This window comes from Pteropus alecto, unplaced genomic scaffold (genome assembly GCF_000325575.1).
Source record: "Pteropus alecto unplaced genomic scaffold, ASM32557v1 scaffold24, whole genome shotgun sequence".
In the NCBI taxonomy this organism is placed as follows: domain Eukaryota; kingdom Metazoa; phylum Chordata; class Mammalia; order Chiroptera; family Pteropodidae; genus Pteropus; species Pteropus alecto.
The window spans coordinates 25,034,022-25,048,624 of record NW_006439192.1 but is presented as its reverse complement, the minus strand read 5'-3'; the positions used below and the strand labels follow the sequence as shown (position 1 = coordinate 25,048,624).

The 14,603-nt window shown below is 32.2% G+C and overlaps 1 protein-coding gene across 3 annotated transcripts in view; it reads left to right on the top strand.

The window, feature by feature from the left end:
• The window catches only part of TUSC3 (tumor suppressor candidate 3), a 158,159-nt gene that overhangs the window by 32,104 nt on the left and 111,452 nt on the right, over positions 1-14,603 (top strand). The gene's annotated exons all lie outside the window — the stretch shown is intronic.

Here is a 14,603-nt window from a genome sequence, read left to right as displayed (position 1 = left end):
CTACATGTTATTGTTATTAATTGCATTTGTTCTATACAAAGAGAAAAAAATGAAAGAGATCTACAGAAAAGTAAAATTAGATCATTACTTCATATCATAAATAAAATTAATGAAAATAAAAACCTAAGCGTAAATAAAACTTTAATCCTATTAGGTTAGGAGACTATTTTATGATATTAAAATAGAGGTTTTTTTAAAAATAAAGACACGAAGAAGTACAGATTATAAAGGAACAAATTGAATTAACCATATTTGACCACATTAAAAACAAAAGTCTGCATGACAAAAAAGATACCATAAATTATATGTCAAGTCCTAGATGCCTGAAAATAGTTGCCACTCATGCAAATGATTAATATTAATTACTAATGTGTTACTAATTAATCACCAATAAAGGACTACTATAAAATAATAGGAAAAGACAACTCAGTTGAAAAGTAGATAAATGTTTTGAACAGGCATTTCATAGAGGAAATGTGAGTGGTTAGTAAACATATTAAAATGCATACAATATCATTGATCATTAGGTATATGGAAATTATAAGCATATTGAGATACTGTTTGTTACCCATCAGACTGGAAAAAAATTTTAAAAGTCTGATAGTGCTGATAAGGATGTTGGAAAATGGAAACTCACACATTGCTGGTGGGAATGTCCATTGATATAATTAGTCTGGATAAGCAATTTGGCAGTATGTTGCAATTAGTTACTAATTTTTTTGTGTGCTATTGGCAGATTTGACAATCTGGTGAAGTCTATGCACTTCATATAATTTTTAAATGAATAAAATACATAGAAATATAAAAAAGCATATTAAAATATAGTTATCAAAATATAAAAAATGTGCTGCAGTAACATGTTTATGAAGTAATTTTATAACAAGAATCTAATGAGAGCCCTGATAATTTTTGCAATCTCAAAGTCGTGATGAATGTAAGTAATAGCTAGAGCTATAAAAAGGAATGAAATAGGAAAATATCCATTATTTCTTTTGGTTACAAAGTCACAGATACTGTTAAATTTACTGTTTTGTCGTCTTAATTTTTGTAATTGAAATGTTAAATTTTAGTTGGAGATTTGTGAAAATGGAGTCATGTTTTTTCTTCTTTCCAAGTGCATGGTTTCTCTGATCTAATCGTGGAACCTATAAAGACCTAGTTTAAGAAAGAACCCTTGAAGAGAGTCTCTCACCAATGATTAATGGTCATGATTGTAACATCGTTTATAAGAATTTTAAAAAATGGGGAAAACCTATATGACCATTGTTGAGAAATAGAGTAATTTAATATGATTGGATGCTCTACAACAATGGAAAAAATGAATTATGCCTATAGGTGTTAACATGCATAGGTTTCTAAAACAAAATTTTGATGTAAAAGTTTCAATGTGATATTGGAGGAAGACACTGGACATTAGGATTTGCTTTTGCTTTTCTATTTAGATTGTAAAAGTAAGTCTTTGAATAGTGGTTGATATTTATGGTAGCAGAATGGAAACTGTTAATATGGTTAAGACTGTGTTACTCTGCAATAACTTCATAGTCTTAAATTTACCCATTTCTGGCATGTTTATCTCCAGAAAAGCTCAAATCTATTCTTTTTGGGTATCTCTTTCACTGCCTCTTTTTAATGGACAATAACTTTTGTTGATAAAGTAATATAAGTGAAAATTTAAACAACATGGAAATGTAAAGAGTAGAGATAAGCATATCCCTATAATCTTCCCCTCTAGAAATAAACCATTATCAATTTGCTATATATCTTTTCAGATGTTTAGCAGCTACGTAAAATAAGTTGAATGAACACACACATGTATTCATTCAATCAGAATACTGTGTAGAGTAGGAATCAGTACTCTACACAGTATTCTGATAAGTAAGCCTTTTGGGTTATTTAAAAATAAATTGTGGATATCCTTTTAGATAAGTCTACCTGACTTGTTAATGACTATAATAGTATTGTATTACATACCATATTATGATCTAACTAATCTCTTTTTTATAGGCATACACATAATTTCCAAGTATTTGCAATTATAAACAGCCCTGCAGTGAATATCCTTTTACATAAACACGTATGCCTTGTCTGATTTTTTTCTTCAGGATAAATTCCTAAAAATGATATTGCTGTACGAAATGGGTACACACATTAAAATTGTATATGTATTATTATTAAGACCTTGAAAGGTTGTACCAATGTATATCTATGTTTTATCTATTAACATTTTTAGTGGTTATTTTAGTATAACATAATACATTTATATGTTAAATGAAACAAAATATTTTTATATTTTTACCAAATGAATATTAGCACTTAACATGGGACCTTATATACACACTACTTCCAAGTTTAAATGATCAGTTTTCACCCTGGGCTCCTGTCTCTGATCATTATAGCAAATGTTTTGAAAAGAGTAATTCTTCCACGAGTGAATGGGGAAGGGTGTCTGGACCAAGGACTATATACGCCATGAGAGAGCTGTGTTAATTCTGTTTCTGCATTTCCAACAAAATGGTCCATTACTTTGTTAAGTATTTATGAGGCAGGCATTGGGCTGGTCACTGGGGACACAATAATGAATAAGACACAGTTTTGGGCTTTAAGTTTTGGGCTTTGTTTTTATAATTTAGTGTTAGAAATTCATCATCAATAGTTGATGACAACTCTTTAAACTAGCATTATAGTTATAAATTGACACATTTGTAAAATGATACATCTATAACAAGAAGCAAAATAGAAATGTTCAAATATGAGAGCAAAACAAATGCACTAAAATATTTTACCATCCAGAAACCACTGTCTTCTAACATTTTATTATGAATATTTTCAAACATGCAGAAAAGTTGAAAGAATTTTACAATGAATACTCAAATACCTACCACCTAGATTCTACATGGAACATTGTACTGTGCTTCTTTTATTATGTATCCATCTTATTTATCATTCATCCAACATCCAAAAATCTTAATGCATTTTAAAGTAAGTCACCAGCATTGGTATCCTTTCTTCTCTCAACAAGTATAGCACTAACCACTGTTTTCAATAATACTGTGTTTTAATTAAAGTCTATATTGATTGACTGTGCTATAGAAGATGTGGAAATTTTGTACTCTTACATTTCCTTTCAAATTTCCTTCCTTGTCTCTCAATATTTAATAAATATTTAATAAATACTTTGTCTGACTATGGAACATAATCTTATCAATTTTGAGTGACCATATAATTTATCCAGACTGGGGTATTTTTGAGAGAGAAATGGGGTGCTGTTATTCAATATGCACGGACAGCAAGTATAATTTGGGGCCTCCTAGGCAAACCAAGATGGTCAGATAGTCTATAACAATAATTGCTAGAGTTGTTTATTCTTAGTTTTACATTTAAATGTATTTCCATTTAGTAAACACTGTAGTAAAGATTTAGTCTTTTACCATAGCTTCCCCTTTCCTGAATTCTTTATTTTGATTTATCTCTTGGTTAGAGTTCAGTCTCAAGTAGTTATCCACTCCCACCTTTCTCCCCAAGAGGTTCTAGTTTGAATTTATTACTTTTTTTTTGCTTGCTTTGCTACCTTACATTATTTTTGTACTTGTCATAAACAGTACATTTCAATATACTTCATATTATAGGCATAAGTGGAACAGTAGTAGGGGCATCTCATTCTATCCCAGGGGCGGGTATGAAGTTAGGATATTTCCTCTATTATTGCTCAGAGCTTTCTACATAAAGCCCCATGTAAGACGTTTCTTTGGAGATTTTGGTGCCCCACATCTTTGGAGCTCTATCAGTAATATGAATTTCAGTTAGTAGGTAGCTGTAATAATTTTACTAGTATACCTTTTACATAAAATAACCAAAGAAACCTTTTGTTTTACTCTAAAATTTTACTTACTCCTGCCATTTGGAAGTAATTTGGTAGACCAAATCTTATTTAGGTTGATGAAAGGCATTGGAAAACTTTTTAACTACATTTAAAGCTTTGTTCTTGGCATGTTTTCTGTTGGATTCTATTTAGTTTTTCTTGGTTTTAATAATTTAACCATCACAGACTTTACTGATTAGTTCATATGACTCAAGAATAAACTTGCTTACAATCAATCTCAGTTTTACAACTTATGGATTGTTAATATTTTTGTTTTTTTCATATTATAGTAAGAGTTTCCTTCAGCTGTAACATATGTTAATGGTTATATACAAACTAAAGCAGTGCAGATTATTTTGTGATATAATGTATTATTATAATAGGATATCTGCTACATTCATTAATACTAGTAATAGCCATGTTGTCTGTTCTCAAGGGAGGAAATCCAGATGGCTGTGTACAGCTGCAGGTAGATTTTCTTCTCTTATAGCTGCTGTGATTCTTTGTATCTGGTACCTATTTTAAAAATGGGATATTTATTTATACAAGAATAAGTATCCAACAAAGATATGAATAAGTTCAAGAGAGATGGTGACAGAAACTAATGCAGTGGTGTGTAATAAAAATGAGGTACTCATTTAGCTTATTTTATGACTGTCCCTTATTAAAATAGCTTCATATTTTGATCTTTCAGTGATCAAAATTCTAATAGTGCTGTCTCTTAACAGGAGAATGTTATACTTAAACAATTTTATAGTGAAAAACAGTCATGAACACAACCCACATGAAAAAAAAAAAAAAACACCTAAAACTAAAAAGCTATCTTCACTTTACAGTAAAAAGTAAGACACAATAACTCTCAATTCTAAAAAAAGACCATTTTCAACTATTTATATGACTTTATGATTTATCTTTAGATATACTTTTGCATAAGTGTAGTTAGTCTCATACCAAGTCTATATCCTGTAAATTACTGTGAGCCAGTTATATTGTGGCTATTTCGATGATAGCTACCTAAATAAATACTACATGGTGACTGGTACACAGACATATAAGCTATTTTTCTAATGTCTCTCTTTAAGACATGAGACCACATACATACTTTGTTTTGGTCCATCTGGTCATCATTAAAATGTACCTAGAGATAAATTGCTGGAAATAAAAATATAAGTATAACAGTATTAGATTAGTGAATTTTTTTTCTTAGTTAAGTTTTACTTTGGAATGAACAATTTAATTACATGTTGTTTAGTGAAATGTACCATTTCTTTATATTTTGTTATGAATTGGTTTGTTAGAAAATGAATTGACTAAAAATTGAGTAAAATGTGTTGGGGACTTCTCTATATATTATGCAAGTTTGAATTATTAATAGTGAATTGCCTTAAAATTCAGTTTTCATAAAAACATTAAGATAAAAATTTGAGACAGAGGGCTGGGGACTTAGAATTAATATAACTATCTTAACTTCATTAATGTATGGGACCTGCCAGTAAGGACAGGGTTTCTCTCTTGAAGATTCTAAGTTTTAGATTTCTTTTCCCTTTTCTGATGTGGTAGATTTATGGCACCTGTGCCTCTGTTTTCCGGCCTTCTGCCAGTAGCAGACAAACTCCAACTGCTCACACACGCTTGACATAGTACCTGTCCAGGTTTCAGAGTTTTTCTCTGTAGTGAATTTAAATTAGCCATTATCAATCAGTTAGTGTTCACAGAAATAAGAATTTATGCCATCCTTTCCTGAGTTGTCATTAAGCTATTTACTTAACAGCAAAGCGACAACCATAACTCATTAATATAAAGAATGTATTTTTTAAATGCCAGAACATATTTGCTAAAAGGCCTTGAGAGTAAGATCTGTTGTACTCCTCTTTCATTTTCCATAAATTTAACACAGTGTTTTTCATGTAATTAGTAATCCACAGTGCTTATTTATAAATTTAGCACAGCACTTGTCATGTAATAAGTACTCAGAAAGCATTCGGTATCTCTGAGATTTAAGATGTTAAGGAGATTTTTAAAAACCCACCGTAGATGTTTCTTTACCAACCCAATTAATGTTGCTGATAGAAGGGGAACAAAGTTTGAGTGCCTATTCTTTGCAGGATGCTGTGTTAGTAGTTTACCGTACATTAACTCATTTAATCTTACCAACATCTTTGTGAGGTGTTAGTTTAATTTTAGAGATGAAGAAACAGATTCAGAGAAATAATTTGGTCAAGTTGCATTGCATGTAAATAACGAATCATCATTCGAACTTGAGTCATCAAATCCTTTTCCAGTTTTAAAATGGACATATGGTGCTTTCTCAGTTTCTAAAGGTTGCGTTATATTCTATCTTATGGATTTTTTTGTGCTCCGTTAAATACACCAAGTTTCCTTAGGAATGATTTTTTTTAAGCCAAAGTTTTATTTCTCCCGTGGGAATAGAGAGTTAAGGTTCATGAACATTACTCTTGTCAAGAAGGTGAAGTCTTGAAAGTAGTTCTGGAGAAGTAAAATAGTAGCAGAAAGGAAAAAATCTCAACAGAGAGGAGTATGAATGGCCCTGAAAAGGGAAATAACTTTGAAAAGACAAATGCACCCAGTCTTGTCCTTAAACAAGGCTAAAGTCCTGTCACAGAAATGCAACAATGGAATGAATTGTTGGGGACAATTCATTTGGGGACTGTAGCTCAACCTATGATTCTTTCCTAGTAGATCATTGAATTCACATTATCAGATTTCTATTCCTTACTGAATATTTCTACTGTGTTGTAACATTTTCCTTGGAGAATTAGCTCAACCTTCTTTATAAGAGATGCTTTTGAAAGTTTGAATCAACTATGATGCCCTAAAAACCTCCCTTTCTAGACCACTTCTTTTTCTGTACGAAGGTGGCAGTTAATCAGATCACTTCTGTACATTATTTTGTAAATAGAGAATCTAACACTTGATTCTTAAATTGTGTTCTAAATTCATTTTTAATCATAAATAGTTTTGCTATTATGTTTTTCAAATATATTGGTACTTTTAAAATATATTTTTCTATATTAAAGCCTTCAAGCTATTGGAAATCACACATTAACTTATTTGGCCTACTTTTTGCTATACATGATGCATGCTTACAAAGAATAACTTTCCAGGCCTAGTCAGGGAATCAAATTAGAGAAACTTTTATTTTAAACTGTCTCATTGTGTAGAAAAGTCTACAGTTGTTTAAATGGCCCCCAAGTTTTTTTTTGAAGAATGTATATAATTCTCTCTCCCCCCGTCCCTCCTTCCCTCACACCTCCCTCTCGCTCACTCTCCTTCCTTCATATATCTATCTATCTATCTATCTATCTATCTATCTATCTATCTATCTATCTATCTATATGTATATCACACAAGCATGTATAACATGCACACACATCCCTATTACATGGAGAAAACAGCATAGGAGTTAATAGAAAAGCTGAATTTGAATGCCTACTTAACCACTTGTTAATTTGATCTTGAGTAATTTAGATTCTCTGAGCCTGAATTTTTTATTTCCTGTGGAATAGGATTGTAGATATGGTACCTGACACTTTGGTAATACTCATTAAATATTTATTACTCTTAGTTGATTGTTAACTTCATATTATTGTACAGATGATAATGCTACATTAAAAAAAACTTGACTTATGATTTCTGTAATGAATGTGGCTAATTGTGAGTGGCTTTTTATCAGTAATAGTATGTTAATATTAGTGAAGTGGGAAGGAAAAAGTTTTAATTTGACATCGATAGGTTCTATTTTTTGTTGTTTATAAGTCATTTATGTAGTTAATATAGTTACTTCCTAATGTATACCTCCTAATGTTTCCTTAGTGTGCATAGATAGGAGTTCAGAAAGAATGAATCAAAGGCATATATCTTATAGTAATTTTAGGTGCCTCTGACTATTGGGTTATTGGCTTTATTGGCTTTAAAACAGAGAAAAGGTACTTGAGGCAAGAGATGTAAAAACTGATCACTTTGATCCTTATGGATAGAAAGTGGAATAAAAGATAACCTAGTGTATAGGAATAGGTTCAGAAATGAACCTATTGTTTTTCTTTTTTGACTGATTTCTATTTTAGAAGCTTATAAGTAGTGATATATATTGATATCTAAAATTAAAACACCTAGAAATTGTCCTCTGTCTTGTGTTTATAGAATACTAATCTATTTTATGATTTTAAATATGTTAAAACTACCAAAGCTCAATTAGAAATATTTTTGTTATTTTTGGTTCTCCCCTATCTTTATATTGTTGCTGTTGATAGAATTTAGATATATTCTCTGAATTTTCAGTTAAAATTTTCTAATTTGTAACTCCTACTTCAGTTACACACTGTATCGGTATCTATTATGTCCTTGGGACTTTTCAAGAATCTAGAGCTACAAAGGTGATAATACATAATTCTTGCCCTTGAGCAGCTGGTAACATAGTAGATCATAAGTGTGGTGGGTAGTTTAGTAGAAGTTTCTACAAAGGAAGGACTGGCAGTCAGTCCCTAGGTGGCTTTATGAAAGAACCCTTGCATATGGTTATATGAATTGGCTTCATTAGGACAAGGATAAATTCACTAAGGGATAATATTGGAAGAGAGGTGGGGTAAATATTTCTTTTGTGCTAGGCTTGGTCATGTAAACGAAGTGGCATGTTTCTGAGATTGAATAAAGCAGTGGCTCCTCAATTTAGTCTTCATATAAGAACTGTGAAAGAAATTGATTAAAAAAATGCTGTTTTCTTAGGTGCTCCCCATCCAGATGTAAGATATATGAGGTGTGGTGTAGGCAGAGGATGAGATAATAGCAGGAAATGAAACTATTAAAATAGGGAGGTCCAGATAGTTTCTTGGTCATACATGCTATGCTACTTTTATCCTGTCAGTAGGAAGCCACTGAAGATTTTTAAACAAGGGAGGCTCTTGTTCTCTTAGTCTTGTTCACACTTTGTATTGTCTTTATCTTTCTTCTTTCTGTTTACTGTCTGTCAACTTTTCGTATCTTTTAGGGAAGTTGGAGCTTTAACACCAATGTACTTTTCAAAGGGTACTTTTCAAAAATTAGCATGCTATAATTTGTCAGTTTATTCCGTAAATATGTATTGATGCATGCTATGTGCTAGGGGCTACTTTAGGCATGCAGAATACAAGAGTGAACAGACCACAGTCTCTGCCCTTAAATAGGAGGCGGGCACATTAAATCAACACTTAAAATTGAACTCAATTTCTTACAAACTTGCTTTTCCACTTGTGTTTCTCTGTCTTAGAAAATTATTTACTCACATGCTCAAAACAAAAACTTTAGTGTCATCCTTGACTCCTCCCTCCATCTTCTCACTCCTCTATGATCACCAGGTCCTATTAATTAGGACACCTATGTATCTCTCATATGACTTCACTTAATCTCCATCTGTACTGCCTCCACTCTGCTCCATGCTAATTATTTTAAGTCAACCTCTACTGCCTCCCAACTGACTTCTTTGCCTACCCTCTTCCCTTTTCCAGTCCATTCTCAACCTTGCAACTTGAGAGATCTTTCTAAAATAAAAGTTTCTAGCCCTTAACTTTTTTAAATTAAATGTTTGTTTATTAAACAAATTTAACTTTATTTTTGATAAAAATTATACTTAAGATATACAAGGTGATATTTTGATATATGTATACATTGTGATTACCATAGTCAAAGTAATTAATATGTCTATCACCTCCCATAGTTACTGTTTTTTATATGTGGTAAGAATGCCAGAGAATACTACCCTCAGCAAATTTCGAGTATATAACACATCATTATCATTACCTGTAGTCACCATGGTGTATGTTAGGTTTCCAGAACTTACTCATAACTGAAAGCTTGTATGCTGTGATCAGTATCTCCCCTTTCCCACATCCCGTGGCTTTTTGATGACCACTATTCTACTCTCCATCAACTTGACTTTTTTTCTTCTACTTTTTTAGATTCCACTAAGTGAGATCATGTGATATTTGTCATTTCATGTCTGAATTATTTCACTTAGCATAATGTCCTCCAGGTTCATGCTTTTTATTGCAAATGGCAGGATTTCCTTTTATAAGGCTGAATAATATTGTGTGTGTGTGTGTGTGTGTGTGTGTGGCTGTGTGTGTGTGTATCACCTATTTTTATCCATTCATCTATCAGTGAGTATTAAGATTGTTTCCATATCTTGGCTTAACCTTTAATTTTTTAAGGCTTTTATGATTTGGCTTCCATTTTCCTTTATAGCATAATTATCTCACCAAGTAGCAAAAAGAATGAATCATTCTATAACCAGTATAAAGAATGTGTACCTTCACTGACAGTGTTGTTTTCAAGTAACAAGTGCCATTTTAGTTTTTATTAAACATCATTTATCATATTAAATTGCTGTTTGTTTCTGTGAATAAGTTTTGACATTACCTTTGTAATTTTAAATTCGTTTTAATTATGTGAGATAGAACAACAAGGAGTTTATTATATTTCTAAATATTGGAATAACTAAAGACACCTAGGAGAATGGGCTTCAAGAATTTTCTTTAAAAAGGATCAGTACACAATTAAAATTTGAGAAACATCACTCTATAAAGTCAGTAAGGGCAAGAACTGTATCATATTTACTCTTACATTCTTAGGTCCTAATTTTGTGCCTGGCACGTAGTAGATACTCAGTAAATATTTTTGAATTAGGGAATGCTTCTCATGTGTAAACACATGCACTTTGGAACTATGCTTGTTTCTTTAGGACATGCTTCGAATATCAATCTCAGAATTTCCTAACAAGTCTATCAAAATCTCTTGATCTAAGAGTTTTGCTTGAGTGTTTTCTTTTTTTCTCACCTTTATGATCCTGATCATAATACTTTCAAAAATTAAAAATAATTCATTTTGAAAATGAGCTACTATAAAGCAACACTAAATTATAACCATCTCTCTGAACTTATAGTACAGAAAGCTCTTATCTCAACGAAGATGGACCAATAGGTAAAACTTGTGTACATTAAAAAGTTTAAGAAACTAATGTATTTTTATAACATATGTTTATATTTTTCTTTTTCCTTTTATTCTGAGATAATTTTAAACTTACAGAAAATTGCAAAAATTGTACAGCATTCCCATATACCTTTCACTCAATTTCTCCCAAGGTTAGCAATGTACAATTATCAACAACAAGAAATTAACATTAGTTGGATTGGTACTATTAACTAACCTTTAGTCATAATTCAGTTTTCACTAGTTCTATTAATGTCACTTTCCTGTTTCAGGATCTGTTCCATGTATCTTTAGTCTTCTCCAGTCTGTGACAGTTCCTTAGTCTTTCCTTGTCTTTCATGAACTTGACACCTTTGAAGAGTACTGGTCAGTTACTTTGTAGAATGTTACAAAATTTAAGTTAGTGCAATATTTTCTCATGATTAGATTGAGGTTATGCATTTTTGCCAAGAACATCACAGAAGTGATGTGATCTTCTCAGTGGATCATCAGGGAGTACATGATGTTGATATGTCTTATTACTGGTACTGTTATCACTGATTATTTGGATGGCATATTGTCTGCTGGGTTTCTTCACTATCATGGTACTATTTTTTTTTTTTTTTAATGTTTCTCGTGGTAATTAAAACATCTTTGGGAAGATACTTTGAGACTATGTAAATTTTGCTTCTCCTTAAAATTTTATCCACAAAACTTAGAACCCATTGGCGGGTCGTATTTACTTTGGTGGTCTAATGTGCTTCTCTATTTCCCTTACTGCTGCTACATTAATTATTTGGAATTCTTCTGTAAGGTAAAGCTATCCCTTTTCTCCTATTTGTTCATTCATTCAATTATCTTAATTATATCAATATGGACTGATGGACATTTTTTATTATGTAGTTCAGAATTCAATACTATTGTCATTTCTGTTGCTTAAATTTTTCTAACTTTGGTTTGGGAACTTTTTCCAGTTGGCTCCTATGTCCTTTGACATGCCATTTTGAGAGCTTCTTTACTTTCTGGTATTACAAGGTGTTCTAGTCTCATGTTGTTTCTCTCTGCCTCAGTGTTTTAATCAACTATTTCTCCAGAGAACCCTGGTTTCTTTAATGGAGGCTGATATTTAGAAACTAAGATGTTAGTATTAGGTATGCTCCTTGGTGTTGGGACATCATCACTCCTCAGCCCTTTCAGAGGACAGAACTGGGGAATATATGTGTACTGACCCGTGTAAACAGGTCCACATTTATTTCTGTATCTCTCTAAAACATAGAAATACAGATCTCTGTTTTAAAGCCAGAAGTTAATATAGGTGCCTTCAACTACTGTCCAGTACCACAGGATTTATTTTAGCTTCTACCTCTCCTTATTTGTAAGTTTTTTTTTTTTTTCTGACAGTGATAAATCTGGCTTTCATTATCTATAATATGGTTATTTGTTCAACTCTAGTATATTCATAAAGTAACAGAAGTGCTTAATAAAATAAGTAGAGTATGGCATTTATGTACAGTTATTTTCTCTAGCTCTAACAGTATCTAATCAAATGTTGTTTTCCAAAATTATCTTTATACTATTAACTAGTAATACAGTCAGGTTCATTTGTTACAGTTTGTATTTCATTTTGTGACCCCTCTCCCAGTCTTGGTTGTTTTAAAAAATGCATAAAATAAGATTCATTTTTGTGTTGCATATTTCTGTGTGTTTTGGCAAAGACATACTTATAGTTCCATCACCAGAGTATGAGACAGAACACTTCCATCATCCCACATGCTTACGTTTTGGAAGAAAATATTAAAAGTTGTTTGGTACTTAAAACTCATAGGAAAGTTTTTGTGTGCATTTTGCTGATGTTCTAATCTGGATAATCGAGGAATTGGGACACTAAAAGAGAATAGGAGGGATATTTCACTTCTTAATGATGCTGTCATTTGTTATTCATTGTAGTGCCAGAACATGGATTTTTTTTTTTTTTTTACATTTTAAAGAATTGAGACATTTCATATAATACATTGAGACTTTTTAAGCAAAAATAATTCACAAGATATAATCAGATATTTACTTTAAATACATTAATTTCTATATTGTTCACCATTTAAGCAAAAAGGGAATAGTTTAAAAGTGACAAAATCTATTTTTTTCAATATTACTTTTGTCTTTCTTAAATAGGTACAAAGCGTTTCAATGAGTCTTTTCCCTGAGGATAAGTTGCCTTCTCTCTCCCTTTTTTTTTTTTTATTAGTTTTATTTAGTTATAATTAATACACAAAAGATTGAACACACATAATGTGTGTGTTCACACACACTTGTGATACCATCACCACAATCAGAGTACTAAAAACACATTCATCACCTTCAAAAATTTATTGTGTGCTTGTGTGCATTTTGCAGTATGAACATTTAACATGCTATCTGCCCTCAACATTTTAAAGTGTACTATATGGTACTGTTAACTATAGGCACCATGTTGTACAGCAGACCTCTAGAGCTTATTCATCTTCTATAACTCACACTTTATACCTGCTGAGCAACAACTTCCCATTTCCATTTCCCTCTCCCTGCATCCCCGGGCAACCACTACTCTGTTCTCTGCTTGTATGATTTAAATACTTCATGTGAGTGGAATCATGTCCTTTTGTGACTGGTTTATTTCACTTAGAAATAATGTCTTTTATGTTCATCCATGTTGTTGCAAATGGCGCACACAACATTTTCTTTATCTGTTCATCTGTCAATGGACATTTGAGATGTTTCCATATCTTAGCTATTATGAATGATGTCAGTAAACATTAGGGGTAGATATCTCTTTGAGATTATGATTTCATTTATTTTGGATATATACCCAGAAGTGGGATTGTGGAATCATTTTTAATATTTTGGGAACCTCCATACTATTTTCCATAGTGGCTATATCATTCTGCATTCTCTCCTTGAATATGTGCCTGGTCTCTGAGTGATTTCATGAGGAGCCGTTCTCACTTTTTCACTTGAGAAGAAAGGGTAAGAGATTACAATTCCATCTAAGTTCTAGTACAGAGTTTGCTTAAAAGGCACAATTCAAGCCTTTCTCCCCTAACCACTTATGCTTGTTTGGTTTTCCAAGGATAGACAATTTCTTTTCTTGTAGGCATAAACCACCATAAACTTTCCACTTCTCAGACTTTTTCAGGTAAAATGAATGTTCTAAAGACTAAGAGTTTTCTCTACAGAAGCTAGAGTGTTACTTCCTCCTACCCTTACCCCCTACTCCAGAACAGAATATTAGCACCCCAACTCCATTTGCATTGTTGCCCAGCTCCATTTGCACGGTGCCTCCCCACTGTCCCTCTGCCTGCTCCAGATTAGCTACTATCCTGATTTTAAGAACGGAAGATTTTTTTTTTCCTGTTTTTGACCTTGATATTAGTAGAACCATACAGCACTCTGTACATAAGCTTCTTTCAATCAGCTTTGTTTTTGTGAGAGTCCTCTATTTGTTACATATTAAAGCTTAGAGGGAAATTTCAAGTTGAGTCGAGGCTCTTCATTTAGGCTTTGCTAGTGAGGGTAGTGGCGGGACTGCAGTTATTTTATTATTTTATTTTTCGGTGGTGTTTGGCTAGAGTAGAGCAGTTATTCATTTGTTTTTGTCTTACTAGGTTGCCTCTTTTTTTTGGTAGAGAGAGCAGGCTTTTCTTGGGGCCTTTTTTTTTCTGTATCCATTGGCATTCTTGGATTGTGGACTTCTCTAGCAAGCAGTCTGGCATAGATGAGGCAAAAAGAAAACCCAAGGAACTTATCATCA